This window comes from Oncorhynchus mykiss, chromosome 4 (genome assembly GCF_057628025.1).
Source record: "Oncorhynchus mykiss isolate SJ-2025 chromosome 4, ASM5762802v1, whole genome shotgun sequence".
Lineage (NCBI taxonomy): Eukaryota > Metazoa > Chordata > Actinopteri > Salmoniformes > Salmonidae > Oncorhynchus > Oncorhynchus mykiss.
This window is the reverse complement of record NC_143025.1, coordinates 53,200,487-53,213,349: the sequence shown is the minus strand read 5'-3', so window position 1 is coordinate 53,213,349 and position 12,863 is coordinate 53,200,487. Positions and strand designations below refer to the sequence as shown.

The 12,863-nt window shown below is 39.9% G+C and overlaps 1 protein-coding gene and 1 long non-coding RNA gene across 4 annotated transcripts in view; one reads left to right on the top strand and one right to left on the bottom strand.

Annotated features, from left to right (window-relative positions):
• LOC149984059 (uncharacterized) overlaps positions 1 to 11,804 on the top strand; it is a 97,651-nt gene extending 85,847 nt beyond the window's left edge. The window contains exons 2-4 of one of the 2 annotated variants that reach the window (XR_016495327.1): positions 8,606 to 8,780; positions 9,184 to 9,273; positions 11,405 to 11,804. This is a non-coding gene — a long non-coding RNA (uncharacterized LOC149984059). The remainder of the gene's footprint in view (positions 1 to 8,605; positions 8,781 to 9,183; positions 9,274 to 11,404) is intronic. The other variant, XR_016495326.1, reaches the window with a different exon arrangement.
• The window catches only part of negr1 (neuronal growth regulator 1), a 404,374-nt gene that overhangs the window by 11,224 nt on the left and 380,287 nt on the right, over positions 1 to 12,863 (bottom strand). The gene's annotated exons all lie outside the window — the stretch shown is intronic.

Genomic DNA, 12,863 nt, shown 5'->3' with positions numbered 1-12,863 from the left:
TTATAATTCACTGAATCACAATTCCAGTGGGTCAGAAGTTTACATACACTAAATTGACTGTGCCTTTAAATAGTTTGGAAAATTCCAGAAAATGATGTCATGGCTTTAGAAGCTTCTGATAGGCTAATTTACATAATTTGAGTCAATTGGAGGTGTACCTGTAGATGTATTTCAAGGCCTACCTTCAAACTCAGTGCCTATTTTCTTGAAATTATGGGAAAATCAAAAGATCAGCCAGGACCTCGGAAAAAAAACTCCACGAGTCTGGTTCATCCTTGGAAGCAATTTCCAAACGCCTGTAGTTACCACGTTCATCTGTTTAAAACATAGTATGCAAGTATAAACACCATGGGACCACGCAGCCGTCATACCGCTCAGGAAGGAGACGCATTCTGTCTCCTAGAGATGAATATACTTTGGTACGAAGAGTGCAAATCAATCCCAGAACAACAGCAAAGGACCTTCAGAAGATGCTGGAGGAAACCAGTACAAAATTATCTATATCCACAGTAAAACGAGTCCTATATCGACATAACCTGAAAGGCCGCTCAGCAAGGAAGAAGCCACTGCTCCAAACCGCCAAACGGTTTGCAACAGCCGTACTTTTTGGAGAAATATCCTCTGGTATGATGAAACAAAAATAGAACTGTTAGGCCATAATGACCATCGTTATGTTTGGAGGGAAAAGGCTTGCAAGCTGAAGAACACCATCCCAACCGTGAAGCACGGGAGTGGCAGCTTCATGTTGTCAGGGTGCTTTGCTGCAGGAGGGACTGGTGCACTTCACAAAATAGATGGCATCATGAGGATGGAAAATGATGTGGATATATTGAGGCAACATCTCAAGACATCAGTCAGGAAGTTAAAACCTCTACAGGATCGGTGTTCCCCCCGCAGGACGGTTGAGCTAACATAGGCTAAGTAACAAGAACATTTTCCAGGACATAAACATTTCTGATATTGGCAGAAAGCTTAAATTCTTGTTAATCTAACTGCACTGTCCAATTTACAGTAGGTATTACAGCGAAATAATACCATGCTATTGTTTGAGGAGATTGCACAGTTATGAACTTGAAAATGTATAATAAACCAATTAGGCACATGTGGGCAGTCTTGATACACAATTTTGAACAGAAATGCAATGGCTCATTGGATTAGTCTAAAACTTTGCACATACACTGCTGCCATCACCATCAGATGACACTCATAGGACTTTATGTTACACAATACATGTATGCTTTGTTCGATAAAGTGCATATTTATATCCAAAAATCTCATTACATTGTTATGTTCAGTAGTTCCAAAACATGCGGAGATATTGCAGAGCCACATCAATTTACAGAAATACTCATAATAAACATTGATAAAAGATACAACTATTATACATGGAACTTTAGAAAAACTCCTCCTTAATGCAACCGCTGTGTCAGATTTCAAAAAAAGTTTACGGAAAAAGCATACCATGCAATAATCTGAGTACGGCGCTCAGAGACCAAAACAGCCAAAGAGATATCCGCCATGTTGTGGAGTCAACATCAGTCAGAAATAGCATTATAAATATTCCTTTACCTTTGATTCTCCCCATCAGAATGCACTCCCAGGAATCCCAGTTCCACAATAAATGTTTGATTTGTTTGATAAAATGTATGTCCAAATACCTCCTTCTGTTAGTGCGTTTGGTAAACAAATCCAAACGAGCCGAAAGGTCTGACAAAAAGTCCAAAAAGTTATATTACAGGCCGTAGAAACATGTCAAACGAAGTATAGAATCAATCTTTAGGATGTTTTTATCATAAATCTTCAATAATGTTCCAACCGGAGAATTCCTTTGTCTGTAGAAAAGCAATGGAACCAAAGCTAACTTTCACATGACCGCGCGTCACGAGTTCGTGGCAATCTGCCAGACACCTGGCTCAATCCCCTCTCCTTCGGCCACCCTTCACAGTAGAAGCATCAAACAAGGTTCTAAATTCTGTCGACATCTAGTGGAAGCTTTAGGAAGTGCAAAATTACCCCACAGACACTGTATATTGGAATGGCAATGAGTTGAAAAACTACAAACCTCAGATTTCCCACCTCCTGGTTGGATTTTTCTCAGGTTTTCACCTGCCATATGAGTTCTGTTATACTCACAGACACAATTCAAACTGTTTTAGAAACTTCAGAGTGTGTTCTATCCAAATACACAAATGCATATTTGCATATTCTAGCTTTTATGGCTGAGTAGCAGGCAGTTTACTCTGGGCACCTTATTCATCCAAGCTACTCAATACTGCCCCCCAGTCACCAAGAAGTTAAGCAATGGCTTTTTCTGGCCACTCTTCCGTAAAGCCAAGCTATGTGGAGTGTACGGCTTAAAGTGGTCCTATGGACAGATACTCCAATCTCTGCTGTGGAGCTTTGCAGCTCCTTCAGGGTTATCCTTTCTCTCTTTGTTGCCTCTCTGATTAATGCCCTCCTTGCCTCATCCGAGAGTGTATGTGGGCGTCCCTCTCTTGGCAGGTTTGTTGTGGTTCCATATTCTTTCTATTTTTTTATAATGATTTCTTGGTGCTCCGTGGGATGTTCAAAGTTTCTGACATTTTTTAAATATTTTTTCTCCACAACTTTGTCCCTGACCTGTTTGGAGAGCTCCTTGGTCTTCATGGTGCCACTTGCTTGGTGGTGCCCCTTGCTTAGTGGTGTTGCAGATTCTGGGGCCTTTCAGAACAGGTGTACAGTTGACGTCAGAAGTTTACATACATACATTTAAAATTCCCTGTCTTAGGTCAATTAGGATCACCACTTCTTTTAAGAATGTAACATTTCAGAATAATAGTAGAGAATGATTTATTTCAGCTTTTATTTCTTTCATCACATTCCCAGTGGGTCAGAAGAACACATACACTCAATTTGTATTTGGTAGCATTGCCTTTAAATTGTTTAACTTGGGTCAAATGTTTAGGGTAGCCTTCCACAAGCTTCCTCCAATTAGTTGAGTGAATTCCGGCCCATTCCTCCTGACAGAGCTTGTGTAACTGAGTCTGGTTTGTAGGCCTCCTTGCTTGCACACGCTTTTTCAGTTCTGCCCACATATTTTCTTTTTTTTCAATTTAAAGTTTTATTAAGTTTTCTTGTTTTTCAATCAACCAACAAAACACATTCCACATTCACAGGCTTTAAAAAAAAAAGAAAAAGTCAAAAAATAATAATACATATGAAAAAATAAAAATACAATTAAAAGGAATGATAAAGTCAAATAAAAGCATTTATTTTCCTTGGTGCATATATATATATATATATATACACACATACATACATACATACATACATACATACATACATACATATACATACTCAAAAACGAAATTAAAATAAAATAAAAACACACAAAAAAAACATATAACACTTGCAGCAGAACTATCAAAGTTCTTATCAGCTATTTCAAGCATTCGCTGAGACGACGGGCCTATAATTCGTTTTTAGGTTTTACAGTACCTTACACAACATGTATCTGCGCATTTCCCTAGTCACCCCGTTCACTCTGTCCAGTTTGAAATATAGTTGAATAGTGGAGACCAGAGTCTATCAAACTTGGGCTGTCTCTTGTGGAGATAAGTGAGCTTTTCAAGAGGAAGAAAGTCAACAATCTGGTCAATCCACATTTTAAATGTAGGAGGGGTATTTGAGGCCCACAATAGAAGAATACATTTCTTAGCAAAGTATGTAATAGCCCACATATTTTCTATAGGATTGAGGTCAGGGCTTTGTGATGGCCACTCCAATACCTTGATTTTGTTGTCCTTAAGCCATTTTGCCACAACTTTGGAAGTATGCTTGGGGTCATTGTCCATTAGGAAGACCCATTTGCGACCAAGTGAAATCAATTAGGGATCATAGCTTTCACCTGGATTCACCTGGATAGTCTAAGTCATGGAAAGAGCAGGTGTTCTTAATGTTTTGTACTCTCAGTGTATATAGAGGTGATTAAACCACCATTTAATGGATTTTGGATGCCATAATGGATTTTGAGTCAAATCTAGGAGGGCCTCAATGCAATTGCAAGAGGTTGAACATAAAATCCACTGACAAACCTGACTGAAAAGAAGTGACAGTTTTCACTGTCTCAGCCCACTTGTTTTCAATAGAGACAATTTAGATTACTATAGCCACAACATCAAAAAACTTGTAGCTGTATGTTTTTTGTTGTTGGGCAGGACCATACAGCACTTGAATGAGAGCAAATTTGACTTGGAAAGATGTCTATTAATCAGCTACCAAAAAGTCAAGCTTATATTCATCATAAATATTCATAGTTTATACAGTGCCTTGCGAAAGTATTCGGCCCCCTTGAACTTTGCGACCTTTTGCCACATTTCAGGCTTCAAACATAAAGATATAAAACTGTATTTTTTTGTGAAGAATCAACAACAAGTGGGACACAATCATGAAGTGGAACGACATTTATTGGATATTTAAAACTTTTTTAACAAATCAAAAACTGAAAAATTGGGCGTGCAAATTTATTCAGCCCCTTTACTTTCAGTGCAGCAAACTCTCTCCAGAATTTCAGTGAGGATCTCTGAATGATCCAATGTTGACCTAAATTACTAATGATGATAAATACAATCCACCTGTGTGTAATCAAGTCTCCGTATAAATGCGCCTGCACTGTGATAGTCTCAGAGGTCCGTTAAAAGCGCAGAGAGCATCATGAAGAACAAGGAACACACCAGGCAGGTCCGAGATACTGTTGTGAAGAAGTTTAAAGCCGGATTTGGATACAAAAAGATTTCCCAAGCTTTAAACATCCCAAGGAGCACTGTGCAAGCGATAATATTGAAATGGAAGGAGTATCAGACCACTGCAAATCTACCAAGACCTGGCCGTCCCTCTAAACTTTCAGCTCATACAAGGAGAAGACTGATCAGAGATGCAGCCAAGAGGCCCATGATCACTCTGGATGAACTGCAGAGATCTACAGCTGAGGTGGGAGACTCTGTCCATAGGACAACAATCAGTCGTATATTGCACAAATCTGGCCTTTATGGAAGAGTGGCAAGAAGAAAGCCATTTCTTAAAGATATCCATAAAAAGTGTCGTTTAAAGTTTGCCACAAGCCACCTGGGAGACACACCAAACATGTGGAAGAAGGTGCTCTGGTCAGATGAAACCAACATTTTACTTTTTGGCAACAATGCAAAACGTTATGTTTGGCGTAAAAGCAACACAGCTGAACACACCATCCCCACTGTCAAACATGGTGGTGGCAGCATCATGGTTTGGGCCTGCTTTTCTTCAGCAGGGACAGGGAAGATGGTTAAAATTGATGGGAAGATGGATGGAGCCAAATACAGGACCATTCTGGAAGAAAACCTGATGGAGTCTGCAAAAGACCTGAGACTGGGACGGAGATTTGTCTTCCAACAAGACAATGATCCAAAACATAAAGCAAAATCTACAATGGAATGGTTCAAAAACAAACATATCCAGGTGTTAGAATGGCCAAGTCAAAGTCCAGACCTGAATCCAATCGAGAATCTGTGGAAAGAACTGAAAACTGCTGTTCACAAATGCTCTCCATCCAACCTCACTGAGCTCGAGCTGTTTTGCAAGGAGGAATGGGAAAAAATTTCAGTCTCTCGATGTGCAAAACTGATAGAGACATACTCCAAGCGACTTACAGCTGTAATCGCAGCAAAAGGTGGCGCTACAAAGTATTAACTTAAGGGGGCTGAATAATTTTGCACGCCCAATTTTTCAGTTTTTGATTTGTTAAAAAAGTTTGAAATATCCAATAAATGTCATTCCACTTCATGATTGTGTCCCACTTGTTGTTGATTCTTCACAAAAAAATACAGTTTTATATCTTTATGTTTGAAGCCTGAAATGTGGCAAAAGGTCGCAAAGTTCAAAGGGGCCGAATACTTTCGCAAGGCACTGTATTTCCGCCAATTGTTTCTGTGTTTACAGGTCTATATTTCCAATGTGCATTAAGATATCCTGATGCTGTTTGTTTGTGTAAGTAGGGCAGACAACAGATTATTTACTTGTATTACAAATTTTTGCAATTTATGTTGCCCACCCCCCTTCCAACCAGACAATATTCTGAAGCTTTTGAGTTTAGGGGGTGTGTCACAATATCTATAAATTTAACCACTTTTGCAGTAAAATATTTTCACGGTCATCCATTTCATAAATGGGGTAATGAGTTAATGAAGGGTTCAAACCTCACCCCATTCTAAACAATTTATTTAACCTTTAATTTGAAAAGTTTTTCTCTGAACAATCGTCACTGTTGACACAAAAAATGAATCATTCTGAAATATGCCACACAGGCACAAGTGTTAGTCACACTGTAATTAATTCGAATGTCATCAATCAAATATAGGGTTGCAAAGTTACCTGTAATTTACCAAAGTTACCGGAAACAGGTAATCTATGGCAATCTATGGTAACTTGGGTGATTTATACTTGAATATCTTTTTCAAAATTCTGAGTTTCTAGTGAATATACCACATTGTTCAAGAGAAAATTAAATTAGCCAATTGGAAACTGGGGACAATTAGGTGACCATGATGGTATGATGCCAGATTGGGAATTTAGCCAGGACACCTGGGTTAACACCCCTACTCTTACAATAAGTGCCATGGGATCTTTAGTGACCACAGAGAGTCAGGACACCCGTTTTAACATCCCATCCAAAAGACAGCTCCCTACACAGGGCAATGTCCCCAATCACTGCCCTGGGGCATTGAGATATTTTTTTTAGACCAGAGGAAAGGGTGTCTCCTACTTGCCCTCCAACACTTCCTGCTGCATCTGGTCTCCTATCCAGGAACCAACCCTGCTTTAGCTTCAGAAGCGAGGCAGCAGTAGGATGCAGGGTGGTACGCTGCTGGCTAGAATAAACACCAATGTTATTCACTAAATTGATAATTTATATTTAGGATAATGTTTTACAGCTTTGTCATGCTATTTAAAAAAAATAATCTTATTTGATTATTTTATATATATTACATGTGATGAGGCCAGAGATAATTAGACACCTGTGATGATCTGAAATACCGAAAAGGGCCACTAGATGTCTTGTGATAAATTACATAAAATCCTTGAAAGTTACACAAATTCTGATAGTTTACTTGTAAATTTCCAAATTCTTCTGTAATATACCCTCCCTTTGCAACCATAATCAAATATCAACACAAAGAATAATCAACACAAAGAATAATAAACCCAAAAGGTTTTTTTTCTTTTGCCAGGCCTTATTTTATGTTAAAAAAACCTCTATCAACCTATATAGTACATGCCCTGCGTAGTATCCTTTACCCCCTGTATGTGACGTGAGCAGAGAACTGGAACTATGCTGTTTCATTTGGAATGAAAATGGTCAAGAAAACACTAAATCAATTGGAGCTATGAAGATCTTGAAATACTATATTTTGTCCGATGAACCCCTCTAATGCTAAGGCTTCTCTGAGCTGCTAATGATTCATGCTTGGAGTTGTTGGTGTCTCCAGGCTGTCATGGTGGCTCCATGAGCAGTAGCATCCCTATCCCCCTGTGGATGGGCTCCTCGAGCTCCTGAGTGAGGAGTTCAATGTCAGTGGTTTTAGGTTCACCTGCCACCCCAAGAGAAAGCCCCATGAGACCCATCTGAGCCAGGACTGAACCTTAATCCACACATCCACTGCAAACCTGGCTAAAAATCCTCACACACTCACCATCTACCACATTGTCTCACTCAGAGTACACCAAACCCGTACAGTAAATTGTGCTTTCTAGTATTACATTCACTCTCACAGTATACTCTTACATAGTAGTGCATACTCTCACAGCATAGCAATGAATATTCACCATCAGTCTTAGTGTCTCAATAGCAGTGGTATATAATGTAGGCTACCACAACATTCACAGCCCAACAAGAGTAATTTACAGACTGCGGGAATGGTTCAAATGCCATTTGTTTCCATTTTTTATGCTCTTGCCCTTCTGATTTGGTTTGGCTTGTGACCTTACACACTACAGCAATACAGTATACTATTGTTTGAATAGCAACTTTAATAGCAAATTTAGTAATAATTTAAGTGTTTCTTAAATTCACGAATGTCAAAGTAGTGTCCGAATTCCAAAACCATACATATTGTTTGTTGAAAGTACATAAAGTAGCTTACTTTACATTGACTTGCTTGCAAATTATTTACTTTATATGTGGTAACTCCACAAAACACACAATTCAAATCTCCACTAAACTTTGTATCTCAACATTTTAAATTGAAAATCAAATTGCACATCTTGCTTATTCAAAACACAGCCTGCATTGGGAATAAACATAGTGAGTCTGTTCAATCTGGATTGATCATTGTGAAAGCAAAGGTTTTCAGTAGTGGCATAATTATCATATTACTTGAGTGCTTTGGCAAAATCCGTTAGATGTTAGGAGCCTAATGAAATGCATTGGGACACAAATGAAATGTGTCAGCACTGAAGTTAATGTTGTAGATGTAATGAGTACAGCCTCATTTTGGGCCTCGCTCTTCTAAACTCTGTCTTTCTCCCTCTCCTCTTTCTCTCTGTCTCTCTCTCACTCTCGTTTAATGTTTGTTATGCATTTTTTTTCTCTGAGGGAGCCTGTTCGAAGTCCTCAGATGTGCTGAGTCAGATATCACTTAACTCATGGCCCCTTATGATGACAGCTCCAACTGGCTGTGAAGGATTCCTTATGGGACATCAACACCACTATGCATCCTCAAGAAATGAGCTATCAACAGTCTGGATCGGATCTGAACTCAAGCCAAGAGGTATCCCTTTCCCTCCCTCCTTCCTCTCACCCGTCCTGTCCCTTTACCTGCATGGATAAAATGTACCTCAAGTCTACTTTTTAAGCCATGCATCTGTATTATGATAAAGGTGACTTGTTATTATCTATTTGTACTACTTGATGGTAGGGTTAATTTCAGAATGGGGGATTAGAGTGCTGATGGACTTACAAGATAACTTTATCATCCAAGGTTGGGCATATTTTATTTTAGTTATGGTAATTTGAGCCTGGCTAGAATAATATTTATTTCTGGACCACTTTGCACAAGGGTATTAATCACAGTCTGGATTTGCTTGGATGGACATTTGCCGAACACATCAATATACAGTATAGGCAGGTGTGTTCCTTTCCAAATCATGTCTAATATATTGAACATAACACAGGTGGACTCCAATCAAGATGTAGAAACATCTCAAGGATGATCAATGGAAACAGGATGCACCTGAGCTCAATTTTGAGTCTCATTGCAAAGGGTCTGAATACTTGTATTTTCTATAAATTTGCTAAAACGTCTAAAAACATGTTTTCACTCTGTTTCCACTGTGTTTGGGGTATTGTGTGTATAGATTGACGAGGAAAACATTTTATTTAATCCATTTTAGAATAAGGATGTAATGTAACAAAATGTGGAAAAGGTCAAGGGGTCTGAATACTTCCTGAATGTACTGTAAATGATTGTACCCAACTGAAAAAAGGGTTTAATCAGATGCCTGGTGATTAGCATATGATGTGGTCTAATTCTAGGTATTTTGAGTATAGTTGCATTTAATGTTAGTAGATATTTTTGCATTAGTTGTTTAAGTGTTGCTGTGCGTTTTGTTGCCAACCTTACTTTGCAATTACCGTTTATACTTTAGTTTTTTCCCCTCAACTTTTTTTTCATTCAACTTTTTCACTTGTCCTTGTGCTCCTAGACCTTAGTGCTGCTTTTGATACCATCGATCACCACATTCTTTTGGAGAGATTGGAAACCCAAATTGGTCTACACGGACAAGTTCTGGCATGGTTTAGATCTTATCTGTCGGAAAGATATCAGTTTGTCTCTGTGGATGGTTTGACCTCTGACAAATCAACTGTAAATTTCAGTGTTCCTCAAGGTTCCATTTTAGGACCACTATTGTTTTCACTATATATATTTTACCTCTTGGGGATGTCATTCAAAAACATACTGTTAACTTGCACTGCTATGCGGATGACACAGCTGTACATTTCAATGAAACATGGTGAAGCCCCAAAATTGCCCTCGCTAGAAGCCTGTGTTTCAGACATAAGTAAGTGAATGGCTGCAAACTTTCTACTTTTAAACTCGGACAAACAGAGATGCTTGTTCTAGGTCCCAAGAAACAAAGAGATCTTCTGTTGAATCTGACAATTAATCTTAATGGTTGTACAGTCATCTCAAAAAAAAATGTGAAGGACCTCGGCGTTACTCTGGACCCTGATCTCTCTTTTGACGAACATATCAAGACTGTTTCAAGGACAGCTTTTTTCCATCTACGTAACATTGCAAAAATCAGAAACTTTCTGTCCAAAAATGATGCAGAAAAATGTATCAATGCTTTTGTTACTTCTAGGTTAGACTACTGCAATCCTCTACTTTCCGGCTACCCAGATAAAGCACTAAATAAACTTCAATTAGTGCTAAATACGGCTGCAAGAATCCTGACTAGAACCAAAAAATATGATCATATTACTCCAGTGCTAGCCTCCCTACACTGGCTTCCTGTCAAGGCAAGGGCTGATTTCAAGGCTTTACTGCTAACCTACAAAGCATTACACGGGCTTGCTCCTACCTCTCTCTCTGATTTGGTCCTGCCGTACATACCTACATGTACGCTACGGTCACAAGACGCAGGCCTCCTAATTGTCCCTAGAATTTCTAAGCAAACATCTGGAGGCAGGGCTTTCTCCTATAGAGCTCCATTTTTATGGAATTGTCTGCCTACCCATGTGAGAGACGCAAACTCGGTCTCAACCTTTAAGTCTTTACTGAAGACTCATCTCTTCAGTGGGTCATATGATTGAGTGTAGTCTGGCCCAGGAGTGTGAAGGTGAACGGAAAGGCTCTGGAGCAACGAACCACCCTTGCTGTCTCTGCCTAGCCGGCCCCTCTTTCCACTGGGATTCTCTGCCTCTAACCCTATTACAGGGGCTGAGTCACTGGCTCACTGTTGCTCTTTCATGCCGTCCCTAGGAGGGGTGCGTCACTTGAGTGGGTTGAGTCATTGATGTGATCTTCCTGTCTGGGTTGGCGTCCCCCTTGGGTTGTACCATGGGGGAGATCTTTGTGGGCTATACTCGGCCTTGTCTCAGGATGGTAAGTTGGTGGTTGAAGATATCCCTCTAGTGGTGTGGGGGCTGTGCTTTGGCAAAGTGGGTGAGGTTATATCCTTCCTGTTTGGCCCTGTATCATCGGATGGGGCCACAGTGTCTCCTGACCCCTTCTGTCTCAGCCTCCAGTATTTATGCTGCAGTAGTTTATGTGTCGGGGGGCTAGAGTCAGTTTGTTATATCTGGAGTACTTCTCCTGTCCTATCCGGTGTCCTGTGTGAATTTAAGTATGCTCTCTCTAATTCTCTCTTTCTCTTTCTTTCTCTCTCTCAGAGGACCTGAGCCCTAGGACCATGCCTCAGGACTACCTGGCATGATGACTCCTTGCTGTCCCCAGTCCACCTGGCCGTGCTGCTGCTCCAGTTTCAACTGTTCTGCATGTGATTATTATTATTTAACCATGTTGGTCATTTATGAACATTTGAACATCTTGGCCATGTTCTGTTATAATCTCCACCCGGCACAGCCAGAAGAGGACTGGCCACCCCACATAGCCTGGTTCCTCTCTAGGTTTCTTCCCAGGTTTTGGCCTTTCTAGGAAGTTTTTCCTAGCCACCATGCTTCTACACCTGCATTGCTTGCTGTTTGGGGTTTTAGGCTGGGTTTCTGTACAGCACTTGGAGATATCAGTTGATGTACGAGGGGCTATATAAATACATTTGATTTGATTTGATCTGAGCCTGTGCTATATGGTTGTTACCCCCATAGGGTACCAGTGTGTCACACATGAAATATCTCTTTATTACGCCAAAATAAAACTTGGGGCCCTAAACACACTCAGTTTTACACTGAGTGAGCCGCTCCAGGTATGTACAGATAAAAGAGGTGGTGTCTTGGAGAAAGCTCCATTCATACAAGATCTTCGTTATTTCATGCAGCACTTCAAGGGGGTTCTCTCATAAAAAACAAAACATATATTTGGCCTGTGTATGTGAATGCCTTGTTATTCTCCCATTGCCTGCTGAGGGATCATTTCACATACAATACCTAACAGCGCAAGGCCATAAAATGGAAATGGACATTTACACCCCATTCATCACAGACCACACTGTGCGATACTCCTGTGCCAAAAACACACTTTGTATCAAAAGGAACCTCTTGATGAACATGCCTGTGAGACCAGAGCCACAAATAAGAATGAGCCACCATTTTGCACATGAGAATACTAATTGCTACGCTGTAATTAATAGTTAAATAGTCAGGGAGTCTGTAGTCAGGGAGACAGTTGCTTAGGCTACACTAATAAGAGGAAAAGTAAGTATCCAATGCAATATTGAGATCTTTAAGGGAGTAGTCAAACATATGTCACAATAGAGTAGTAAGATCTAGAAGAGCTTGGTCAGATCTCAACAGAGAAGTTAGAGTCACAGCAGAGTACAGAAGTCTAATGTACAGCGGAGTAGACAGTAGATAAGTAGACGCGTTTGATGGGGAGAAGTCCAATTCAATACTAGAAAAGTGAGGGATAATAAGAGACCTTCTGTATAGTGGAACAGTAATATGAACATACAGATATTTAATTCACTGGCAGGACGTGAACCTAGCAGAGGCAGACAATGTCACCTACTTTAACAGAAAAGAATAAAAACATACACACAAAAAAATCCTTCAACTGTTTTCAACTCCAAATCCACTAAACCCTTTCTTCTGCAAGCTTATCCTCTCCGGCAAACTGACACTATCTGTGTGTGACTTACACTGCTGTATAAATACCACATCCAGCACCAGTGAC